Source organism: Anser brachyrhynchus (genome assembly GCF_964034855.1).
Source record: "Anser brachyrhynchus genome assembly, chromosome: 2".
Lineage (NCBI taxonomy): Eukaryota > Metazoa > Chordata > Aves > Anseriformes > Anatidae > Anser > Anser brachyrhynchus.
In genome coordinates this window covers 29863333-29878530 of record NC_137695.1, presented here as the reverse complement: position 1 = coordinate 29878530, position 15198 = coordinate 29863333, and the positions used below count along the sequence as shown (strand labels likewise).

The 15198-nt window shown below is 37.3% G+C and overlaps 1 long non-coding RNA gene across 1 annotated transcript; it reads left to right on the top strand.

Moving 5' to 3' along the window:
- Positions 1–6137: 6137 nt before the first annotated feature.
- LOC308190035 lies at positions 6138–13319 on the top strand. The gene is made up of 2 exons (XR_013946791.1): positions 6138–6350; positions 11376–13319. It is a non-coding gene; the product is annotated as an uncharacterized lncRNA (long non-coding RNA).
- The last annotated feature ends 1879 nt before the right edge of the window (positions 13320–15198 follow it).

Here is a 15198-nt window from a genome sequence, read left to right as displayed (position 1 = left end):
AAAACAGGGACTTCCTGACAAACTTCATGTGATGTATCACAGAATTCCTCTCCTTCCTCTATTCTAGGGGAAGGTAAGCAAAGAGATCAACGTGCAGCACCCCCTTATTCAGGGAGATGTTTATTCTTCCATTGCACAAAAGCACTGGAATATATGGTCTGCCCATCTGTGTTGCTAAGAAACAGCGCTCTGTTGCCTTGGGACTTGATTCAGAATTCAAAAACGAAAATAGTGTCTCAGTAGACTGCATAAAATCAGCTTGAAACCTAGCAACAAGGCCGCAAGTTCAATGTGATTCTCTTACGTGTTAGAAAACAAGGATATTAGAAAGAAAATATGACTGAGGAAAAGAAAACAGTAATTTGAAAATAAAACAGAGCTGTTGTATCACCAATTATCCTAAGGGACGAAGCCATCTTTTTGCTAAACACACTTCTATGACCTATAAGATCTGATGTTTTTCTACCCTGTGCTCTGAGTAGGTTCATATTGATTATAACAAGTGAACACAAAGCAGCACCAGTATTTACACTGCTATTTCCTGAATATTCACCTTGTGCAGTACGACAACACAAGAGTCAGGATAGCAGAATTCATTTCCAGTCTCTAGTTCAGTTTTCAAGCACTCTGCCAACAGAATAATTTAATAATTTCTACACAGGCCTTGAAACGATCGCCATTAAAATGGCATGGATTGTAACTGGGGGCGATTACTTAACCATATATACTTAACATCACCCAGTCTTTTGTGTATTTGCTTACGTGCAAATGCCGTATGAATAAGAACACAACTCCAGTATAAAATTCTAAATACATCGGAGTATCATTTCACCTTAACATATGGTAATTACATGCTGTTGGAACCCGCATTTGTTCAATCAGCTATTACATTAAAAAAATCTGTTCCCTCTGGTTGCAGAACTTCATTACACAGCTGAAACTTTGGCCAGGACTCCAGTAAAGTAGGCCAGGTCTGAAATGAGTTATAGTTCTCAGCTGAGTAAACATGGTTCAGTTGTTTGTTTTTCTTTTTTAACGTTTCATCATGAAATCACAAGGAACTATTCCTCAGCTATGAGATATGACTGTGTACATAGTGGATTTAACTGGAGACAAAGGAGGAAGCAAAATTTGTTGTTGACAAATCACCTGGGGACACCTGAAAAGTTTTCACATTTGTTTTTCCTTGTTTTTCTTCTTATAAGTATACTATTTTCAACAGAAAAGAAAATTAAAAATAAAAACAAGGATTCTTCCTTAAACATTTGTAAGCTTACAGCACTTGCATGCAGTTTCTTCAGCATTTGTAACTCTTGCAATTGATCAACTGTTCTGGGCCCAAAGAGTATCTGGGGAAATACCTTTGCCTCTCTCTCTCTCTCTCTTTTTTTTTTTTTTAATTTAGTTTGGAAAGGCATTCAGGTATTATTGAGAGTTTACACTGAGAGAATGCATTTTTCTGCATTATTCAGAAAATGAACCTTTCTTTGGGTTTTCAGCTGAAAAGAAAGTTGGAGGTTGTAGCTGAGATTTGTGGTAGGATTTTGTATTAGTTCAAACACAGAAAGCTCTCACAGCAGCCTTAAGGTAAACGATAAGATGTGTTTGCATGATCCTTTGCAAGCTTATGCTACTGAGGTACCTACAGTTTTACTGAACAGAAAACGCCATCAAACAGTTCCTTAAATAACTTGAGGAAATAAAATCATGCTGCACTGCCAGAAGATGGCAGCATGCTACCTGTTTTACAGAGCAAAGGATTTTTTTATTATTTTTTTTTTAAGCCCAAGAAAGCTGAAGAGTAAATCTTTTTGCTCTACTGCTGCGTAGCAAGAGGGCTTGAAATTTTCCTACACAAAATCACCTCATATTTTCAGCTAAATATAAGCTCTTTGTAGACTTAAATAAGATTACGGAGACCTTAAGAGTACAAGCTAGGAAAAGCAGTAAAGCTAGCCAGGATCTAGTCTGAGCTGCAAAATCTTCTTAGGGACAAGCAAGCACAGATGGAATATCACACCCAGATTTACCCTTGAAAACTGTGACCAACAATATCTATACTTTCTACCTTGAAAGAAGGAATTAAAAAAAAAAAAAAAAGGAAGGAAAGAAGGAAGGAAGAAAGGAAGAGAGAGAGAGAAGAAAATATGCCCATTGACTATTTATTTTTCACCCTATTCTCTTTTATGATTTGTATTTTATCACATGACCTTTTGAGCTTGCTCTGTTCTTCAATATTTTTTAGGATTTTTTTAAACATGAATTGCTTAAAAGTGCCAAGAGTGAAAGAAACAAAAAGATGTACTTCTGATTTTGAAAACAGACAATGAATGAACCAGTCTCTAGCCTATGTTGGAAACAGAATATTTCCTTTGTTGTTTAAGGGCAAATGGTGGCTTAGTGTTCTTTTGCTATAACTTCTATAAGGAACAACTCCACAGATTTCATAAATACATTTCTTAATCCTGAAACCTTTTTAGTGACTCAGTAGAATAAATCCTGATTTACACTAAAATAACTGTTTAATTTTGCTTATTCTGACTAGTTCATCAAGCCCAGGAATTAGTGGAGTGTCTACCCACTGCAATGCAACTCTTAAATATCCCAGCTAACTTCAGGATCAATGCCTACAGGTTCAGGTCAAGGTAACATATCCATCTCAGCTAATTAGCCTTCATATTCAAAGTCATAAAAATATAATTCTATTGCATTCAAGTGCTGAAGTAAATAAATGCACCAGCTCAGAGCTATTTTAGGCTTCTCTGCACTTCACAAGGAGTTGTGAGGATAATTCCTTATCACCATTCCTTCCATAGAGATGAAAGAAAAGAACAGTCTCAAAGATGAGGCAGGGACAACTTCTATTTCTTAAAAATACAATAGGCAGGAAAAATAACTGGGTTACCTGGAATAGCAGAACTAGAAAAACAAACAAACAAAACAAAACCAAAAAGAACCAAAACAAACAAAACCCCGCAAATATCAGTTGGCTCCCACACTTGTCAAACTTGAGACTTTATAAATTTATTCTTTTTTTCTGGTTATGCTTTCAAACATCTCCATTATAGTTTACTTTAAAATAGTCTAGGACACATAACTAAAAAAACTCACCTGTCTGTGCTGTGAGAATTACCACAAAGTTAATTTGGATGGAAAACTTAGAAAGTGATTGATCAAAAAAAAAAAATCATAAAGCCTATTTTGTCTTTTCTAATCCATTCTGATAGAAGTCTTTCATTCTGTTGTTTCCAAACCACACAGAACTGAAGAGAAAATAAACACACGATAGACAGGAATAGAAATGATAGCATAAAGCTCACTCTTATGATTTGCAGCGTCCATCCAAATCAAATTTAAGTCAGACAGCAATTTCCTCCCTCCTTCCAAACACCTTTTTTTCATTAAGAATCACAAATGTAAGTGTGTGTATATATATGAAATCAGCTTATACTTATTTGGCATTTCCACGCTTTAAAACAATTATCACCACATAGTCTCAGTCTAATAAGTCAAGTTACAGCCTTAGCCTTTATCACCAAATTCTTAATCCCTCACTAACAGGATTTAAGTTACCCAAATTGCTGACAAAACTGAAACAGGGATTCTACATCACTGTGGATTTAATGTCATTACATTAGTTTTTGCTGAAGTCATGATGTTCCTTTTTCTGAGACTGATTCCAGTGGGATTGGATTCCCTGAATTTTGAATTAACCAAGTACCTGAAACTGTGATAGATAAGACAACAGTGGCTTGATGTATATTGCTTACTTGTATTTGTTCAAATAATTCAACCTATTTCTTATGAGCTAACTAACTTTATCATCACACTTTTGTATTTTTTTTCCTCATCCTACTCTTCAAAATGTTTAGTTTTAGTCCTACCTTTTCTGAAACCAGTTAGCCTTTTTCAGACATTTCCACATCCTTTGCAAGGCTAGGAAACCATCCACCTAAAAAGCTGAAAAATAACCACCAAAACTAGGGTCTGTACATCCATGTAGATGATGTGTGAAGAACAAAGCCTCTCACTTAAATGTATCGACACAGACAGTATCTGCTGAAAATAGCAGTAGGGCCGCTGTGGAGGTGACTAGAACTGGCTGGAACCTGCTAGGACCAGCTGGATCCAGCTAGAACTAACTGGATCTGGCTGGAACCTGCTAGAACTGACTGGATCTGACTAGAACCAGCTGGAACCGGCTGGATCTGATTGGAACCAGCTGGATCTGGTTGTGTCCAGCATGGGGCAGCCTCCGGCCTTCTCTCACAAAGGCCACCCTGCAGCCTGCCCTGCTACTGAAACCCTGACAAACACCCCTAATGCAGCTTTGTATATAAAAAGCCACATATTCTAATGATCTTTGGCCTAATGGTAAAATTCACCATGTAACCTAATACACTAAAGTGCACAAAAAGATTTCCCTACAGTCCGATGCTAGTAAACCATTGAAGTGAAATCAAGCAGACCATTTTTTCATTAAGATAGCAGTGGAAAGTATATGCTCTGATTTAATCAATCACACACTGGAAGATATCTGCCATACATTAATCAATACCGTAAATTTGGGGTCCTGCAGTTTCTACATTTCTGTTCAGAGAAAACCACGTAATGGATGGGACAGGAGGATTCAGGCCTCACTGCATCATTCATACACAACAAAATAACATAATGGGCTGAAATACAACACCTGGAGTTGGACTCGATTGATCCCTGTGGGTCCCTTCCAACTTGGGATATCCTATGACACGAACCTTGTGTAAAACATAATAAATGTTCTGAAAAACTTGTTTTGTATGAGGTTTGCATATCTGCGAAAACTATCAAGTCACTTCATTGACAGTACATTCCCTGAGCTAGCTGGAGAAGTGTATATCTTTATATTTTTATAATATCTTTAAATACATATGTACAAGGAATACAAGGCTCTAACCTCTCCTTAAGGAAACTGCAATAAGCCCAGATTGACCTACAGACCTCAGTTTCTTTAAACTTTACAGAAATGTGTATCTCTATCAGAGCTTTATGATTTAGGCCTATGTCTACAAATGAAGATCAATGCAGAACAATTTATAATCTAAGGGAAATGTATCCAAGAATAGTATTTCCCTTAAAAAGAAAAAACGGCGCACCTGAAGAAAGGGGCATGTTTTCAAAGTATGTATCATGAGAGAAAGCTCAGGGGAGTCTAGGACTGAGAAAAGCATATTGTCATCTGGGGTTAAAAGGACCTCTTTCCTCCTTAAAAGAAGGAAAATTGGAGAACCTTAAATGCAGCACACCAGGCTCCTACAGCTTAGAGTTTGAAAAGTTTAGGTGATTTAAAAGAATTCCACTGACAACTAGGACATTCATTGCTCAGACTTTTTAAGTCACTATAATTTAAATTTTACCTTGGTTATATTAATTTCTTCACCATTTATGTATATATTTGGGTTGAACGGTCTACACCTGGAAATAATTTAGTAACTATGGAATACCCCTAAGCAACTATGGAATACCCCTAAGGCTGCTTCAGGCTTGGCTACAGGATCATAGAAGTGTTGTTTTGAAGGGACTTTTGGAAACCTTCTAGTCCAACATCTGCTTGAAACAGGACTTTCACATAACATCAGGCCAGCTTTGGCCTTGATACAGCCAACTCCTGAAAGCCTCCAAGGATGGGAATTCTACAAACCCCTCTGGGTAAACTGTTCAAGAGAAAAATATGACTTGATTATTTAAGACAGAAAAGTTTCCATCCGTAGTGCACTTTGGACATTTGAGTTGCAGCTTGGAGTAGCACTCTGCTGTGCAACTACAGCTACACATCTGTCTTGGGCACCCTGTTTCTTGAATTAGGTATTCATACAACCCACTGGATTGTTGCAAATCAAATCCTAGATATCCAGCTCTCATCATTCAATATCCTCTAACTCAGCTTTGCAAATTTCTTTTATAGCTGGGCACCTGACTTGGAGGTCCTAGAATGCTATGCAGTACAGTTCATAAGCCATCCTTTCGGATGTGTCCTGCAGATCCTTCAAGACTCATAAAGCAGATATAATAGTATTTTCCTACATCCTGAAAGGCATATGAGTTTGATGGAAGGGTATCTGAATACCAAGTCCTACAAGAGGAGTACATGATGAAATCCTTACCAATACCTTTAATAGGCTGTAAAAAGGGGAGAGGAAACGAAGAGTTGCATAAGAAAGCAAGGGAAATGCAGTAGTCCTAGAGAATGTCACAGACACTGAAGTATGTTGTGGATGGAGGAACTGAGACCTGTTTTGACTAGCACAGCACTCGGACTTCATGCAGTGAGTGAAAAAGATAAAGCCCCACTCGCTCTGTCCACCTTGAATGAGGTATGAACCTAATACATGTTCTTTGCAAACTGTGTTTGAGAGACAGTTTCGAATCATTACCTTGCCCTCATTTGCTATATCAGGGTGAAGGTAATTTCTGCAGGATATTTTTACTAGTTGGAAACTCATTTGTTAAACAGCAGAAAAATTTTACTAGAAATCAATAATGGTTTAATAAAGACAATTCTTTAATTATATAATAGGGCCTTTCTTCTTTCAAATTAATTTTCCAGTAATCCCCATATTTCTCTAACAGATGGGAATAATTATCTTGGGTCTGCTGAATAACCTTAAGCCATTACATTCCTTTAGCTAAGCATAGCTTTATTTAACAACGAAATGAACATTGTCTTTGTAATGAAGATCTGCAATTCTGAATGCTTTATATTGTAAATACAAAATTCTACTATTAGAGGCTGTATATTATTTCAATCAGCTAGGACCCTTTCAGGCAAATCGACTAATCATTTTCTAACACATGCAATTATAAACTGTACAATAAGGTGTTAAAAGTTATGAATTCCCAAGATTCTTTATTCAGTGTTTCAGAAGCCAAATCAAGCATAAGGTCATTACTACACAGGTGCTAATAAATATACACTACTTCCAAAGACTTAATAGCAACTCACATAGATTGTGTATATGCACAGCTCTAAATCACTTATTCATTTATAAATTGAAATCATTAATTCAACTGCTATATTACAATAATGTGTCACACTGTAGGACTTAAAATATATTTACATTAAGGTGGATGGGGTTTGCTTTCATTATTCAATATGCTTACACACACACACACAAAAGGAAAACAATGAGAATGAGTCAGATCAGTATAGGTAGGTCAGTGCACGAAGAAGCCTGGCTTTTATTTATTTAACAATAAAATAAAGGAAAAAGTAAATACTTCTGTAACAACAGTCAAAGGTTCTTGTCGTTCTTTTTTTCTTCTCTTAAATGTCTCAGGCTTATACTCACAATCATTTTCGTTCTGAAAAGAGTGTTTGATGAAAATACCCTTACACTTACAAATGAGAGCTTTATATTGGAGTTCCCTTGTGACCGAACAGTGAATACCGATATCTTCTATCCTTTGATGAAATACCATTTTGACCTGTTTTTCTGTTCATTCTTTATATTTTTCTTTCTCTTTCTGTTTTAGTCTTAGGCCCTTTCTTTATTCTCTCCCACCACAGGGCTGGTAAGATGATGTAGCATTAGCTGGTGGCTCTGCAGAGGTCAGGCACTTTTTTTCATGGCTAAGCTGGATGTTGAGAAATTATGTGTATGGCTTTGGTTAGTGAATGGCTTCTGGGCCCATATCTTTGTGGCCTATGGTACAGGAACTGTTGCAGATGTAGGAAGAGAAAGTATCTTTCAGGAAGCTGTCTTTCATAACACATTTATACTTTGTCCTGTTCAACGCTTTTTTTTTTTTTTTCCAAAGAAAATTGAAGATTCTACAATTCTCCCAAGTGAATGAAACTGTTCGATTGTAATAATACCTTGTATCATCTCAAAGACAGTGATGCCACACAGGGCTGGTACACACTTCTGTATACACAAAGCTGTGTATCTACTACACCTTCATGTTGCATTTCTGTCCTTCTGACTCTTTCAAATGTTTCACATCAGCTGCATGGCTCTCATTGAAAGGAGGTACTTGTTAGAGTGATCTGTAATCTAATTATAACAACAAAACTATCAAAAAGACTTCATTACTCACTGTTTTACCTAAGGTTCATGAAGCAATTAGCCACTAATTTAAGAAAGGAGATATCAAACTTATTGCTTGGTGAAAATTTAAGCATACATCAAAGACTTTTTCTGAATAAATGCAAGCTTAGTTACACAGGTAACAGCCTTACTGATTTAAACTGCTTGTCCTAAAACAAGAACCTGCACAGTACAGTGCCTAGTATTTGGTATTCCAAATCTTTGTATGGTACTCCAGATAAAGCATTCAACATTCTTTGTATGGTATCTGCTTAAGTCCTCTGGTTCCAAATGTAACGCTTTTAAATGCAAGTGCAACAGCATGTATTAGGGCTGGACTCCTAGTTGTTTTGGACAAAAGGCAGTAAAAATTTTAGAAGGAATAGCTATCTAGTGAGCACCTTTATTTCTCCAATTTTATAAAAGCTATTCACATTAAAATAAAACATGACATCACCTTTGACACAGAAAAGGTTGCATGCTTATAATCCAGAAAATAAAGTTAAAATCTCCAACTGCAAATCAAATAGTGATACATGGTCATACAAACAGGGATCAAAGAAAAATCTAGATTCTTTTGTAGCAAGAATCTTATACGCTTGACTGACTGACAGACAGCCTTTAATAAGGGCTGATGAAGAGGGTTAGATGTTAAAAGCCAGGGCAGTATGGCAGAGTTCAGTGAAAGCTTAGGAGTGGAACCACAGAGACTAAGTCCTAAATCCAGACTGGGATGTGTCATCTGGCAGGCAAGGCTTATCTGGGTGTATATCCCTCCCTAGATGGAATTTGAGCTGCTGTTCTTTAATCAAGTGATCAGCTACAAAATATCCCTTGCTTTAAGAGACAAAATTCCTATTCTGTGAGTCTTCAAATAATGTTCCCATGTTAGCGGATAGTCTGAAATATTTACCCAGTGCCGTGTCTCAAGGAAAAAAAAAAAAAAAAAGTAAAACTAGCAAAGAATGAAGTCCCTAGTTACCTACCAATAATCACCTGGAAATCCACAACAGGCACTATGAAGAACTTAACAGTAATTATCATGGTAGAGAACGCTGCCCAATGCCTCTCTCAGTTCAAATTGGTTTGAATCAGGATAGTTGAAGGTACAGATGGATAAGCTATTGCCAGAGCTTTGAAGGAAAAGAGCTAGATGCCTCCTTCTTGAAATGAAGTGAAAGCTCTCATTAATGCTTTGCATAATCAGAGGGAACTAACTGAAGAACAGTAGAGATACCAGAGAATTAAAAATTAATAATCTTAGCAGTATACAATACTGAGGTAGTTTGTGTATCCCAGGTCTGAAAGATACAGAAAGTTGCAGATTTCTTTTGGAAAGTAACCTTGAAGGACACAGAAATACTGTAAACATTCATAAGAAATGTGCTACCTGAATTGTCTGCTATCATGACACCATCCTGGAAAAAATTAGGTAGTCACAGAATAGCCAGGATAAAGTCACAGGAACATCTTTTTTGTCTCTTAATCCACATTGCTCATAATGACAATAAATTCATTTGCTGACATCTCTGATATGGATTTAATTTAAGGATGGACAGATAGATGGATTATATTTCTGTCTCAAAAATTCCCATGTCTGTTTGTTCAGAGGGGAATTCCTGAGGATCTACTTCAGACAGTCTGACTGAAGAGACTTTGCTCTGCATAGTATCACTCTGCCTCCAGCTGCCACACAGAGTTACTACTGGCATCTTCCCTACAGGGAACAACAGAGATATTTCTCCTCATCTGTAGATACTGGAAAGCAAACAGCAGATGGACTGAGTTTCCAAGTCTGTCTGATGCTACTATTTCAGGAGAGTCAGCAAAAGAGCCTTGTATTCATTTCCCATCTTAGTTTGTTTGTTGATAGTAAAACTCCTAGTTTCTACACAATTTCCAGCTGTGCTAGGTTCAGATCACGACACATATGTAATTGGAGATGTGATGCAGACATCCTTGTGAAAAACAAATGCAGCATCTGCCAAAGAACTTGCTAAGCCCACTCTTCACTTGGCGGGGAGAGAAGGGCAGAGCTGAAGCCATAGCTCCCCTGTGCTGTGTGGGGCACAGCTTCCCCTGTGCTCTTCTTGTTCTGTCTGCCCCATCCAGGCACGCAAGTGCAATGTAAAGGACATGGGATACATAACTGAATCTCCTTACAGGTTTGTACTTAACCAGAAGAAGCTTATTCTTATACAGAGTCCAAGGTTTAAGACTAAATGCATGTTATATCAGAGTCAAATATACTCCCCGCGTGATTACTCAGTGATAGGCAGGAATCAGACAAGATAGTCTGTCAGTCCCCTTTGAGGTAAATTCCTAGTATTTCTCTGCAAGCAGAGTGATGGTGGTTGTGGTTTGGCACTGCTTTCAATGTTCCTCTAACACACTGACATTTCCATTCCACTCAGGAGTCAAGAACATCGCAAATGCAACAGCAGAACAAATGTGGACCATCTTGCATTCACCAGCCACATCTGACTGCTGTTGGCAGCATATGAAGCAAGTAATTGAATTTCCAACATTTGCATATAGCCCAAATTAGCTTGGGCCAACTCAGTTGAGGCTCTTCAATCATAACTGAAATGTGATTAAAGAGAAATCAGCTTCACTTCCTTCACTATTAAAATAGCACTTGGTTTGGTATTGTCCAGCCATGGGTTTCAAGTAATTTTCCTCTGCAGTTCTCATCTGTCTGTTGACATGAGCTACTCTGATCTTACACACACTGTATCTCACTTATAAATCAGGTTTCTTTTCCTTACGAAGGAAATCAGTCTAGAATGCACAAATCTGTACTGGCAGAGCTAAGCACATAGTAGCCAGATCAAATTAAAGTTTATTGACAAGTTTAAGTTATTTGTTTAATATCTACGGAAATAGGCCAGAGGAACTGAATATTGTGGTAGCAGATGAAATTCACAGTAGTTAACATATATTGACCAATCTTATTACCAGTCCCCATTTCGTCCCATTGCTGTCATACCATGCATACACAAAACAGCTCTGACCATTCTTCCGATGATTTCAATCACCTTTGGATTATGTCTTGAGTTCATGCAAAGTAAATGTAAATTTAAAAAGCAACAAACAAAATCTGAGATTGCTAGTGTCTTCTTGCAATTTTAGATAGTCAATTCCTATTAACTTGAATTTGAATTTCTTTGTGTGTGTGTGTGTGTGAAGAACTCAACAAACAATGACAAATAAATAATGGAATTACAATTGATTTTTTTTATTCATTTGGAAGACCTAAACATTTTGGCTGACTTTTACTTGTATGACCTATTTATCCTCTTTTGGAAATAGAAAAAGACATCAAAGCTCAGTGAGAAGTCTTGGAAAAGAATGACGAAGGACTTCACCTTCCTGATGAACTGACAGATGAAGAGAACAATCCAAATACACTCAAGTCAGTAAGCCCCAGCCAGGAGGAAAGTCCTTCCAAGGAACACTGGGAAATATAAGTAAAGTCATTACAAATATCCTCTCATAGCAGTGTGGGAATATTCTCTAGAGATGCTCCAATACTGGTTTGTGACTATGTTCTCACTTCTTTGCAGAATTATTATTATTTTTTTTTTCTGATTTCTGGCTGGATGATAATTGCCATAAGGGTATGAGGATTTCTTTCCTGGTTATATAGCAGAGCAACACCTGACCATTGAATTGTGCGTATTCACGTTTCATTTCACCATCAGATCAGTCAGGCTACTTAGTCTGATCTGACTATATGATCTGCTGATACCTGTAACACATGGTTAAGTCCCTCTGTCTGTACCTTATCTCGATGTATTCAGGTACATGTTTGTTTATATTTTCAAAGACTTTTTATGGAACCTTGTTTAATCTGAGCTGGAGGAAATCTGTGACAAGAACGGAAGTGGTTTAGACAACGAGCACTATGGAACTACAGAACTGTACAGGTTGGAAAGGACCTCAAGAGATCATCGGGTCCAACCCCCCTGCCAAAGCAGGTTCCCTAGAGCAGGTTGCCCAGGTAGGCTTCCAGACAGGCCTTGAATATCTCCAGAGAAGGAGGAAGTTTTATCCAAATATTGCACCAACTTATCTGTCATAACACAATGCTAATTGGTAGGGGAATCTGCTCAATGTGTCATATACCAAATACCTTTCAGATTTTCCTCTTTCCTCTCTCCATGGTTGGATCTCAGCTTACTGAGTGGTAACCTTTTCACCTCCGTGCTCTCTAGACATGTACTTCAGCATCTCAGCTCAAACCACTTCAATGGATCTGGCCAAGTGAAGCTGTCACGTGGCATGCCATGCACTTGTTCATCTCATGCAAACATCTACCTACCTCAAAGCTGAACACAACATTTCTTACTCTTGCCACGCATTAATCCACCCGCTGCTTGAGACAAGATACCAGCTCAATGTATCCTTGCTCTGCCCTGCTACAGCTATTTTTGTGTTCCGACTTCAGAACCATTAAAATCATTTGTAACATGAATGATTTAAGAGCTTATGCAAACCTGTAGGACAAACTTACATCTTTTATAGCGTACATTCATCTAAGTATTTCTGGTTATCTGCAGGATGTTATACTCCTGATTATTCCTGTGTCAAGAAGCAGTTTTGTAAGTACATCTATTTCTGTTCTAATCAAGAAACATATCAGAGCCAAAAAAGCCACCCAGTTTTAACAGGAAAAAAAAAAAAGATGAAAAAAGAAGAAATTGTTCAAATATTGTTGTTGAAATATTATTTTAGCAGCTTAGTCTCAGTCTGGTAATGCAGGCACAACAGCTGTCCTGTCAATTCCTAGGTCAATATATCTTGAAATTATGGTTTTGCCTTGTCAGGAGTTAATAGGATGACTCCAAAAAGAACAAAGCTTGTTTTCTCTCATGTGGAGCTTGAAGCTTCCTTTCCATTGACTAGTAAATACAGAATTTCCACAAAATGTATTTTAGTTGAATACTCCATGGATGAGATACATGTCTACAGCTGGGCAGGATCATGCTCTTCAGTTCTGCGGAAAAACCTAAGTCCTGAAAGATACATCACTCAAGCTGGAAATAACAATACATTCTTTAAATTGCTTTTAAATACACTACAGACTTTACACGATATGAATTTAATTGAACATTTCAAAACAGATCAACTATCCTTTCCCCTTTCAAAGTCAGGAAGTTTTCTAGGCGTATCATGATCACTGGAATAGTTGGAGCTTCCTATGTCAAAGGCCCTAAAATTAATTAACTTTGTTAAAAGATTTATGACAGGTCACTAGTCTACAACTGACTTCAGTTCACAGCTGAGTAGTTCCTGTTCTTGCATATCTGTGTACATAGCCAAAACCCATATAAGTAAGCCTCGTGAACATCAGAAAGCTTTTTACAACTCCAAGGCAAAGGGCACTTCAAAAATTAGTTCTCAGTAACCAACACCCCTGCCTGTTCTGACCTGAAACACCTGTGAAAATCAACCTAGTCTGTGATGATAATGCTGCATCTGTGAGTTGCTTTTTTATCTTCCTGAAACCACTTTTTTTATTTGATAACAGAGTTGCAGGCAGATAGCGTGTCAAGAAAAATAAGGTTCAAGATATCAGAGAACCGTATTTACCTTTGTATAAAAGAAATGTTAATTCACTGAAAAATACTTTTTGATTTATCCCTAATTCTACCTTAACTGTGCAACATAACAAAATACTTTTTTTTATATATATATAAAACTATTTTTCCAAGTTTGTGTACAAAATTTATGCATGCGTGTATTTTAAGACAAGGAGAAGCCCCACTGACTTGACCTGTTACATAAATAGGTTTTAGAAATGTCTGTGTTTTCTTACCTGCTATTAAAGAAATGACTTAATAAAATTATTTTACAAAGTTTGCAATTCTCCATAAGATAATTTTGCTGTTTGTTGTAAGGTGAACAGCCTTAAAAACCTTAGTGTCCTCTTTTATAAATCATGTAAATAAAACAAACAAAAAAATTAGACAAGCGCAATTTCATGTAGCAAGTCTGGGAAAGAACAGGGAATTTTAGATTTAGTTTTCCAGATAAAAGAAGCTGTCTGCTTTTCAGAGGATATGGCACATTGTAGAGAGAATCCAGGTGCCTGACTTCCCAGCACAAGTAACTAAATTAAGCAGAGCATCACACTGTGTGGTTTCCAGAACTAGATTCACTCATTTTCAGTACTCTCTACTATTTCAACACATGGATATTTCTAATGCCTCAGTATTACAGATACACGCTATCAAATGTTGTTGAGATTAAAATCTTCAATTTTTCAGCAAAGCCCATTTCAAGCCAAGCCTTGATACAGGTGCAGCAGGAGCTGTTCCATCCCTATTAGCTTAAAACCGTAACAGCAGCCATATGGGGCAGCTCATTCACTCCTTGGTGTTTCCATCTGTAGTGTCTGACAGTTTTGCACCTTATATAGCGTGTGCCAAAGACAGACTTAAACAACCTACGATTTACAGAAAAGCATTTAAAACACAGAAAACCTTGATCAAATAATATGATTAGAAGCATAAATCGGGGTTAAGTGCGAAGTGAGGTTTCAGCAACATTAGGGATATACGCAGAAAAGTCTTGTTTCCAGCAAGAACTGGAACGGAAGGGAAAGTAGAACAATAAGGTGAGTCTAAATTGCGATTTTTAAACTTTCCTTGGCATATCCCCCTAGTTTTGTTGTCTTAGCACTATGTTTCTTGTGCTACAGAAATCTCTTTAATCCTCAGATAGCTCAGTCTCTGATGACTTTGTAAACTTAATTTTTTAAACCATTTAAGCAAACATTCATTTCCAAACATTCCAAACATCCCAAACATTCATTTTGTCTATACAGTTAAAAAAAAATTAACTGAAATTTTTGATTGTTTGGCCAAATGTTCACTACTCCTTGTGTTACAAGACATATTTTTTTTTCCTTTTTGTTTTCCTCCTCCCACTCAGGTTTGATAAACCCTAATGACATTCCTTGTCTGTGCTACATTTTTTTCCAAGCAAAAGACTCCTAGCTTTATAGGGACTCTTCCCCGATATGGAAGTAATTCCTTACCATGAGTGCCTTCACCACCCTTCTCTTTACATGAATACACACAGACTCTGAGACATGTGGGGCACCCCACAGACTCCTGTAGGCTCACAG